Below are 10,720 nucleotides of genomic sequence, written 5' to 3' on the forward strand. Positions count from 1 at the left end.
TGCCTGTACATTGTACTACGTAGCAGTATCATCGATGAAGCGCACACAATTCATCCCGTTCAAAATGTGCATAGAAAATTGTGAAGATATATTCGCGCGTTTCTGAATTCGCGCTAGCCGAACGTAGCGCGAAATCCGCGAAAATTAATGTACCGCGAAAATTTCCACGTTTACAGTAATGGATTTCCACCAAACTTGTCAAGTAGCATTCCCATAGGGATAAGATCTCAAAGTGTTTGAATGGGCACCATGCTTTCCTTGGGGCCCCAGGGGGTCCAAACCTCCTAAATTAATGAATGTTACATAATATTCTTCTCTAGTTCTAATCAAAAGTGATAGGGCTTTAAGTCTTTTTTTCCAAGCTGCATTATCCAACATTCTATAAAGTACAGTGTACTTGGCAGGTATTTTTACCAGTGTGATGGAATACGTAAATAGACACCATGCCCCCATTCTCAAAGCTACCCCCACCATAAGTTTCCAATGTTCTCAGGTAAGAGTCTGCAAGAATGCATGGAAGGTGAACTTGCGATACTCAGGTGAGCACGTGACCCGCGGGTCTCTTGTTTATAGATTCATTTCCCTTTACGAAATGCATTCATGACAATCTTTATTGACAAAGGTATGCTCTAGGAAAGCTAGCAATAGTCGTGTCGAGCACGCAGATGTATGGATGTCTGCAATAATAATATTGTAGCAATAGCATATGATGAATTCTTCACAGTTCACCCAGCATGTCACCTCATTTGGATTGGTCTATGAGAAGGTAGCCTGACAAAACAAAACAACAATATCAAGTTTCAGGTTTCTAATCAATCAAGTCTTTTGACTTCTGTGCATAGGAATAGTCACATTGACATGAATATATCCATAGGTTTTTACAACTTAGGATGGGAGACACCAGGGCCCCATTTCCTAAAACATGTTAGGATAGCAACTCTTGCTGGAATGGCAATTTCCCATAGCAACAACCAATCAGGAAGCTGGATTCCTGTTGTTACCATGACAATTGCCATTCTAGCAAGAGTTGCTATCATATCAACTTTTTATAAATGGGACTCCGATCATCTCTTGAAGCTGTGTTGGCTGTGTATAACAACTCAAAATGAAAAACACAACTGTAGAGTCAAAGGTTTTGGATTGATGTAAGCAGTGTGATTCTTGAAATAGCAATGATAATAAATATAAGTATCAAGGCATATTCATTGTGAATATCAGCTAGTTTTCTGTGACTGCAGTTAGGAAGGATAACACTTTGCACTCTGTCCCTTAAGATTCCAGGTTTATTGGTTCGAACTTTTCTCTGTCCCCCTGAAATGTTTGTTTTGAAGAGAACTGGGAAGAATTGTGGGGTGGTTGTATGTAACCATAGCAACTAACCATTTGTCATGTTCAAGACTATAGTAACAAAGAGAGACCAGTAATGAATGTATGTTACCCTTTTGCCTGATGAAAGATTCTATATTTCACTGGTTATATGTTCCTTTGAATTATATTTGAATAGTCATATACCTCACTTTGCTTCTTATTTGTTTTGTTTTTTACTTGATATTCCTTGCTCAGCCAAGCCACAGAGAAAACTTTTGGGGTCATTATGTATAACCATCGTTGAGAAAATATGTGTAGAATTTCAAACTACCCTTCAAAATTCATGGGCGTGGACGTGAAAGCACCCCCTTATTGTCCCCCTTCCTTTGTTCTACCCCCCCCCCCCCCCCAAAAAAAAAAAGAAAGTTAATGTACTGCCAGGGTTCTGTAATAGATGGCTTTCTGCTCTTTGCAGTCATTTTTGTTGTGAGGCAAGAGGGGCTGAATCTTCAGTTGTGTAATCTTCTCGTTTCGTACAATTGATACATATGCAGACAGGTGTAAAGAATAGACAATTGAATTTATATTACTCAACGCACACATTATTTACCATTTAGGTCTAAAGCATTGCCCTAAAGCTTTATCACAACTCTCGTCATATCAATGAAGACTGCAACATTTCTGTCAGACTTTAATAAACAGTTTGTACTTTTTTGAAAGTAGCAAAATGGTGCAGTGAAAGTAAGGAAGAAAATTGATGTGACATATTTTCTATTATGATAGGTCAAACAGATTTTTAATAATACATAGATTTGCATAGAATCTCATAGATCTATTCAGTGTGTGGGACATGTTATGAAGTATGAATATTAGGTGTGTTGCTCTTTCATTGTGAAAAGAAAGAGATAATTATTTGTAACTTTTTTTAGTGCTACTTAACAGAAATTTTCAGAGAGTTTGTACATATAAACTTTGTATGTAAACTTCCATGCTGTATAAAGGTTGAGGTTATCACTTTGTAGTGTGCAGGAGGTACATAAAAACATGGGAGTAAATTCTGTGAAACTATTTCTTCTTTTTTTTTCAAATTGCAAATATTTATGTCACTTGATGAAATGAAACTATGACATATAAAGTAATACACTGAACAACTCCTATGATAGGTTGGTTGGTGCTGTGCTTGTAATATGCTGACCAGGTGCAAAGAAATTGTGAACTTTGGGTCTAGGCGTATTTCTTTGTAATAACAAGAGGTTGTTTTTATCAGTATTCTTCCAAAATGAGAGTCTGCTGTACTGAGATATCAAAGGGAGTTATTCTCTTTCATAGTTCTGTCATTTTCTGACAAATTCATCTAAGGGCATTTTGAAATGGGAAAAGGGCCTTTCTCTACACAAACAATGGATTTTATAGCAGGGAAATGACAAAAAGACAGTGGAAACTTGTTTTAGAGAGATCGGAAATAATACAATACCTGATGCACCAAACCCTTTTCTGTGGTCCAATGCACTAATTCCTTTGTCTTGAATTGCTTTGGTTTCTGATATAACAAACTACTTGATGTAATGAACAAAACTTTCCCCATCTTACAGACCTCATAATTAAAAAGGGAATCCTGTTATAGTAAGTTTGCCAGGACTGCATATTTTACCTTGTAATGACCAGTACCTCTTTGTAAACATTCTAAATAATAATGAAACCAAATAAATACAGTAATGGACAGGTCGGGATTACCGCATTAACCACGATAAAAGTACTTAATACCTTTTTGAAAGTGAGCTTGTTATAAGGGGGTTTCCCTGTAAAGCAAGCATCCTGGCCATGCACAGTGAAACCTCGTTGAGGTAGGATATAGCGAGATACCCAATATAACAAGGTCATTTTGTAGGTCCCATTCCTTTTATACTCTTTTGTTTTTATCCCTGATGTAAGGAGATACCTGATAAAACAAGGAACCTCAGTGGTCCCAAACACCTCGTTATAACGAGGTTCCCTTGTACTGAAAGGGGCATTCCAGACGATTCTCATAATTTCACATCATGTAGTACATAAATTGACAGCTCCATGTATACAATTGTGGATTTTATTGTGGTCCCTGAGTGCAGAAGCCAATACTCTAAAAAAATCTTTTAAAACGAATCACACTGAACAGTGTTGATGACATAGGAGTCTCACATATTTCAGAAATGTAGCAGTGCAATTCCATTACATTACTGTTGCTTTAATATACAAGTTCACTTATGTGAAAAATCTATGGATGCCTTCTTCTTTTGTTCTGCTTCCTTGAACCCCACTCATGCATTCTTATGGTGAGGCTGCCATGTCATCATCCTTGTTCATTGCAATTTGTTTTAAATTTTGTAAACATTCTTTTCATCCCAATCAGTATAATTTCTGAAACTCTGTAATCAGTATGACTAATTTATAGTTGTTCAAATGTAAAAGTCGCGAAATCATCCAGAGGTCTCCTTTACTTTGAGCGTAGCTCAGTAGGCCCTATGTCTTCCTCTTGTAAATCTGTGGCAGATGATGGCTCAGGTGTGTTAAACAGGAGTTTAATAGTATTACCATGATTTGACAGACATAGGTCTCTGTTCATTTCATTTGGTACTGATTGAAGAGTTTGATCACAAAATGTATTAACTCCATTCTAGATGATTTGAGATATTTGCAATTGAAGCTGCTAAAAAAACAAAAAAAAAAATGTGAAGGAAAAGTTGGGATATTTTCTATCATAACTGCAAGAGTATTCTTTGTGATGGTTAACAAGTGAGGTATAACTGGAAAGGTGTTATTTTGTTCTATTTGATGATGGACTGATTTTAAAATATTTAAAACTGGTACTTACCCTGTTTTGCGATTAAACTCTTCTAGTAGAAACACTGTGATTCAATTTGCTGTGATCTGTTACAGTGAACCTCGGTCCATCATTGTCTAATACTCCTGAGATGTAATGAAACTTCTTCCTCTATAGTATCCCAAATCCACGTGTAAAAAAAAAGACTCTGAAAGAAGGAAGCATTTCATATGAACTTTATTATTTACTTGTGTTCTCTTGGTACATGTTGCCTTTTTCTAGAAATGAATGTTGTGGGTTTTTATTACTCTGTGTGAATTTGTAAGAGGAGCTGTGAATGACATAGGTTTTCTTATCCAAGAGAGAATTACTTATATAGGGAATCACCCAGCAGGAGTGTAACCAAGAAAAAAAACATGAGATTTGAAATAAAATGCCAATATTTGCCAAACACTCTTCATTGCTGTCGTAACCACAAAGAACTGCTTCTTCTGTATGTTGGATGTCTGTACATTCTGGGATTCTGTGTACTCTGTGGCCCGAATTCACAAAAGTGGTACAATCTTATCCATGGTTTAAACCATGGACAAAGACCATGGGGCACGGTGTCGCATGGAATATTTTGTTACGAAATCAGTCACTTCGTAGACGAAATGATTATTTTGTAACGAAATGAACATTTCGTCGACGGAATGACTGATTTCATAACGAAATATTCCATACTACGCTTGGCGCCTCATGGTCTTTGTCCATGGTTTAAACCATGGACAAGATTGTACCACCTTTGTGAATTCGGGCCACTGGTTTTAAGCAAATGCAAGAAGAGAAAACACCCTCCCACTTAATCAATCCACTTCTGTTCCAAAGCATTCTGAACTATTGAGATTTCCCGACTACTGTAGTATATTATTCATATACAACAAGAAAGAGAAAAAAATCATATACACACATAAAAGTGCACACACACATACAGTATATCTATATCGATATAGCTATCATCTTTACACTTATTATATATATATATATATATATATATATATTCACATATAAAGTGAGAGAGAGAGAGAGGGAGAAAAACAGTACTTGTATAGCTATCAAATACCCATATAGATACTTCAAGGGAAATGTCTCACATTATTTCAACACACCTACAAAAAAGCTGCATAAAGAAAGTAGTCCATTATGTGCGTTATCATGTCAATATACAAACATACATACAATCATACATACCAGGGGCCAGGGTTTGTTTGCTTGTTTGTTTAATTGGGGGGGGGGGGGGGGGGGAGGGAACCATCAACAAGTTTTAAACAATGAGCACTACATGAGGTTAGGTCTATGGTACACATTTCTGTGTTTTCGCGAAAACAGATTTTGGCATGCTATACAAAGCCGTAGATTAGACTTAGAATTGTGTTATATGCACAAACATTAATCCATTTTGCTAGCTCCAGCCAGGAATTTGCATACCTATAAATGAAAGGACATTGCCAAAAAACAGGTGTAGGAAAATAATAGGTATTCAAAAATGTAATGTTACAACGTATACTCATGTGATGCAATGCCAGTTTTGAATGGCTAGATGTATCTCTGTATACGGCACTGTAGTTGGGAAGTGAATGCTGCCCTCTGGTGTTGATGATCATGCAGTTTGTTCACTGACCGCCACTAAAATGGACAGGCAGGCACAGGCAAGTAATTGGCAGGCACAGGTAAGTGATTGATGCCGCATGTCATGTGTGGGCACCATGTTGGGACACCATCATTCCGTATGTACCCATCCCATCACAAAACCACCAAAGTGTTGCCAGCTGTAGATCTTTAGTTAATCCTAGTTCTGAAAGAGCAGACTTGTAAGCTTTAAAATGCAGTGTAAATCTATACAAATAAACTTTCCTATAATTGGAAGGAAATGTACACTACATGGAAAAGGGTTTACTTAGAAAAGAGGCTTTGAATTTTAGGTTATTGTTATTTGAATTTATTTGGCGTTTATCATTCCTATAGGAATATTTACGCCATTTATTTCAAGAGCATAGTTTCACCCAGAGGTACTTTGTGCAATAAATGACACGAAGAACTGGATATGAAACTCCACAGCAACCACCTTAAAGGGATTATCAAATTATGCTGAAACTTTGCAAACTCATTAATTATATTCTGTCCATGACTAAAGCAAACGTTCAATGCAGCAGCATCATCCTTTCAAAAGTTCAAAGATTTGAAATCAAAGTTTGTAAAAGGTTTTTAGCTCACCTGAGCTGAAGGCTCAAGTGAGCTATTGCGATCGCTCTTCATCCGTCGTGCTTAAACTTTTTTACATTTTTATCTTCTTCTTGAAAACCCCATGACCGATTTTCACCAAACTTGGCAGGTAGCATGCCTAGGGGAATGGGAACTCAATCTGTTCAAATGGGCACCATGCCTCACCTGGGGGGTCTTCAGGGGGCCCACCCCCCCCCCCCAAGAAAAAAAAAGAAAATAAGGGAGCTTTAGAAAATCTCTAGGCCAGAGACCTAATTTAATACTATGAGTCAGTACATTGATGACTGTAGTTTCAAGTTTGTTCATGATGGAAGGTATCAGGGGTGCCCCCTTGGCACTCTGGGGTGAGGGGTCCAAAAGGCCGGCCTGAATTTATCTTCTTGAAAACTCCATGATGAATTTTCACCAAACTTGGTGAGTAGCATCCCTGGGGGACAGGATCTTGCATGATTTGTTGGAATGGGCACTGTACTCCTCTTGGGAGTCCCAGGGGCCCAAATAAAGCAGTATTCAAAAATCTTCTTCTCTGGAATCCAAAGTGATAGAGCTTTTTTTTTTGAACTGCATAGTCAAACTTTTTAAGTACAGTACACTTGGCAGGTGTTATGACACCGATGTGATGGATTATGCAAATGAACACCATGCCCCAGCTCTCAAAGCTGTCTGCGATAGGTGAGCGCAAGATGCGCGACCCCTAGGTCTCTTGTTAAAAAGGGGGAAAATGTAAAGGGCGATCTTGCTATACCTATCTAATCCCACTGTTCTGGAAAATTGTTCTAGAAAAAACTGCAAAATGGCCATCTCCCATTTGTTTCATAGGACCTAATATGGAAGAATTGCTCTCTCAAAAAATAAAAAACAAACAAACACAGAAATAGTAGGTTCACTCATTTCAATTATATCCTCACGTAAAATTGGGTAGCACATCTTGTTTTTGTGGTGCATGGTCAAATTACAAATTCAAATTCAAATTCAAATTTCAAATTTCAAATTTCAAATTTCCATTAACAACCATTAATGGGACAACTGTACTGGAGTGGACATGCCAATTATTGGCAGACAGGCAGAATAGGCCCTAAGGGTTAACCTTTCTTGAACCAGGGACTTTGGACAGTTTGTACAACGCTGTGGAGTTTTCTGATGTGCCAATCATCTCTCAAAGCATACAAAGAGTTAATATGGTATCTTAGCTCCATCATGTTATCCCAGCCTTCTAAGCACACTTTATCATGCTGGCATCCAGTAACTCAAAGCCAACAGTTATGATGATTTTATGCTTATCTTGTAAATTTTATCACTGAGCCCCCCTTGCTCACAAACAAAAACAAAATGTGCAAGGTGTCATTTTTCACTTTATCCCTTTCACTCAGTGTCAGGGACTTTGCACACCATGGATTTTTTGTGCCAATAATCTGTTAAAGCACACACTAATTGAAGAAGTTTAGATCCAGGACACTTTGTATCATATTAAAGCAACCAAAAAAAAAAAAATGGTGTAGGTCTACTGACCCAGACAGTCACATTTAGAAACTTGCATTTAATTGTTGCGGTTTCACAAAGCCATCAATTTCACTGAGTCATCAAGAATACCTTGTCTGGCAGATGGGATATCTCTATAGATCCCAGTTTGTTGTTTTTCGTACAAGGAAGTGCGCTCGATAACAATGGAAGAATGATTTCTCAGGACAGGAAAGGGAACATCATGCTCTTCTGGACAAGTTGCTTTCAGATAGCAACATCAGCTAGAATTTCTGATGTTGTGGTCATGACAAAAGAAGCTCACTTCCTGATTGGCTGTTGCCATGGCAAGTTGGTGTTCTATTTCTTCTAAGTAAAGTGCGTGTGTAAAGGGAGATGGTTGTTTCATCATTGTGTGCTAATTGTGGAAAACAGGCTCAAAAATAAACCTTTTTTAGTTCACGTCCATTTGTTTTGAGTGTTTAATATGAGATGTGTGAATCCTAATTGAGTTGGACTACATCGACAATAACAGCCAGTCCAATATACAGGGGAGAATTAGCTCTTTTGTCTGCCTTAGGGGGTGTTGCAAGAAAGTTGCGATTAATTGCAAGTCCCCAATATCTACTGCAAAGTTGCAATAGATATTTGTAATTAATCGCAACTCGACTTTCTTGCAACGCCCGCTTACACTGTAGTCAGCATTAAGCAGGCACAGTGATAGATAGAAGGAAAAAAAGAGAGAAGAAAGGAAAGAAAGAAAGAAAGAAAAGGAAGGAAGACAGATAAAGAAAGAGAAGTAAGGAAGAGGAAAAAAAGAGAAAGAAGAACAATGAGGAGGAGGAGAAAATGGAAAAGGTGGAGGATGAGGAGGAAAAGAATAGGAAGAAGAAGCAAAAGATGAAGGAGGAAGAGGAAAAAGAAGAGAAGGAAAAAGAGATGAAGGAGTATGTGGGAAAAGAAAAGAAAAAAAATGATGCAGAAGGAGTAGATGGAGAAGCAGATGAATAACAGGTAGAAGGAGAAGAAGAAGAAGAAGAAGAAGAAGAAGAAGAAGAAGAAGAAGAAGAAGAAGATGAAGATGAAGAAGAAGAAGAAGAGAAAAAACAAATGCAAATAAGATTTTAATTTTTTCTGTGTGTTGGACTATTCATTGTGGTATACCAGGAGCACTGATCTTGATGGGACATCCCAGCCATGCATATGTGATTCTACGTGATATGTGATGTAGTGTGATACCATCCCCATTACAGATTGGAATGAGCTCAAATTACTCCATCAGGACACACAGAAACAATCCTTTTTCAAATTAATCTGGCTGCTAAATTACAATGCCAGACCAGTTCAAAGGTAGTCTGATAAGAAAGATTTAATTTTTCATAGCACAACAGTAAAAATGTCATCAAACTGCATATTAAAGAATCAAGGAAGGAAGGAATTTGTGGTGTTTTTTGCTAATTTTCACGAAACACGTACTTCTTGAACAGTCAGTGTGATCATAAAAATGAGTAAGTTGATGATGTAACTGCCTTGCAACTTGTCATATGGTTTGTGCACAAAATTGTGGAATTTCCAGTTCTTTTGTTCAAATGCAATTTATGCCCCAGTCTCAAATCCTAATTTATCTGACTGAGCATTATTTTAAACTTGTTCAGCCTGGAACAATATCATGTTTTACACTTTTATAGCAGAAAAAAATCAATGTTAGGAAACCATTTTGCCAAAATTTAGCAAAACTTCACAATTTTTTTTTTATTTCTCTTATTTTCACTCAATTTCGATCAAAATCTAACGGTGGTGGGGTGGGTTGAAAATTTTGTGAATAAAAACTTTCTTCAAATTCATGATTTTCTTTTCTTTTTTTTTTTTTCTTTTTTTTTTTTTCTTCCGTCGAGATGTTTTCATTGCAACTGATTGACAAATTGCCCTACAAAAACTTTCTTATTCAAATTCATGAAATTCTTCCGTCGAGATGTTTTCATTGCAACTGATTGACAAATTGCCCTACATCGACGTAAAAAAATAAGCACTGCATTAAATCAGTGTTTTAGTAGTAGCCATGATAAAAAATCATGGGCGTACATACTCGAGCAGGGTTCGAACCTACGACCTCCTGATCAGCGGACAGGCGTCATCTCCACTAGACCACCGAGCTTTCACCCGACAGCAAGTGTTGGTTCTAATCCTTATAGCATGCAGCAGGTACTGCTTTGTTATTCAAATTCATGTCATTCATCCGTCGAGATGTTTTCATTGCAACTGATTCAGTTGCAAAAAAAACCCTTCTTGTTGGAACTACAAATAGCGTATTTGAGACTTCTTCTTATAATAACATTCGAAGTCCGACACGTGGAAAATTCCAAGATATGAGTATATTATATATATGTATGTATGTATATATATATATATATATGTATATATATATATATATATATATATATATATATATATAATATTCACAACAGTAGATTAATATGAAAACTATGTGGGAGGCGTAGCTTTGTCAAGTCAATGGCAGATTTTATTTTAAAGCAGATATAAATCAATATATATATATATATATATATATATATATATATATATATATATATATATATGAAGAGTTTGTTTGCAAAAAGCAGTAAGTCCATTTTTGAAGATTTTGAAGTACGGTCTCTGTCATAAAGTACAAAATAATACCTTTTAAATGATATATTGGTCACTACATATAAAGGTACATTTTTGAAGCTATGGTCAAAAGAAGCAACAATTTTCTTATTATTCTCGTTATTTTTCTTGACCTTTAATCGCAAATATCTCCATATGGCAAATATGGACTTATCGGATTTTGCGAACAAACTCATCATATATATATATTGAAGAAGATATAAATTTTGATTGATATCTTCTTCAAAA

General features: G+C 36.6%; 1 non-coding gene across 1 annotated transcript; it reads right to left on the reverse strand.

Annotated features, from left to right (window-relative positions):
* Positions 1 to 9,907: 9,907 nt before the first annotated feature.
* Trnas-gcu (transfer RNA serine (anticodon GCU)) lies at positions 9,908 to 9,980 on the reverse strand. Its single transcript has one exon. It is a non-coding gene; the product is annotated as a tRNA-Ser (tRNA).
* Between the last annotated feature and the right edge of the window lie 740 nt (positions 9,981 to 10,720).

The sequence above is a fragment of the Diadema antillarum genome, unplaced genomic scaffold (assembly GCF_040938485.1).
Source record: "Diadema antillarum isolate AM-2024a unplaced genomic scaffold, OU_Dant_1.0 seq00000160_RagTag, whole genome shotgun sequence".
NCBI lineage: Eukaryota > Metazoa > Echinodermata > Echinoidea > Diadematoida > Diadematidae > Diadema > Diadema antillarum.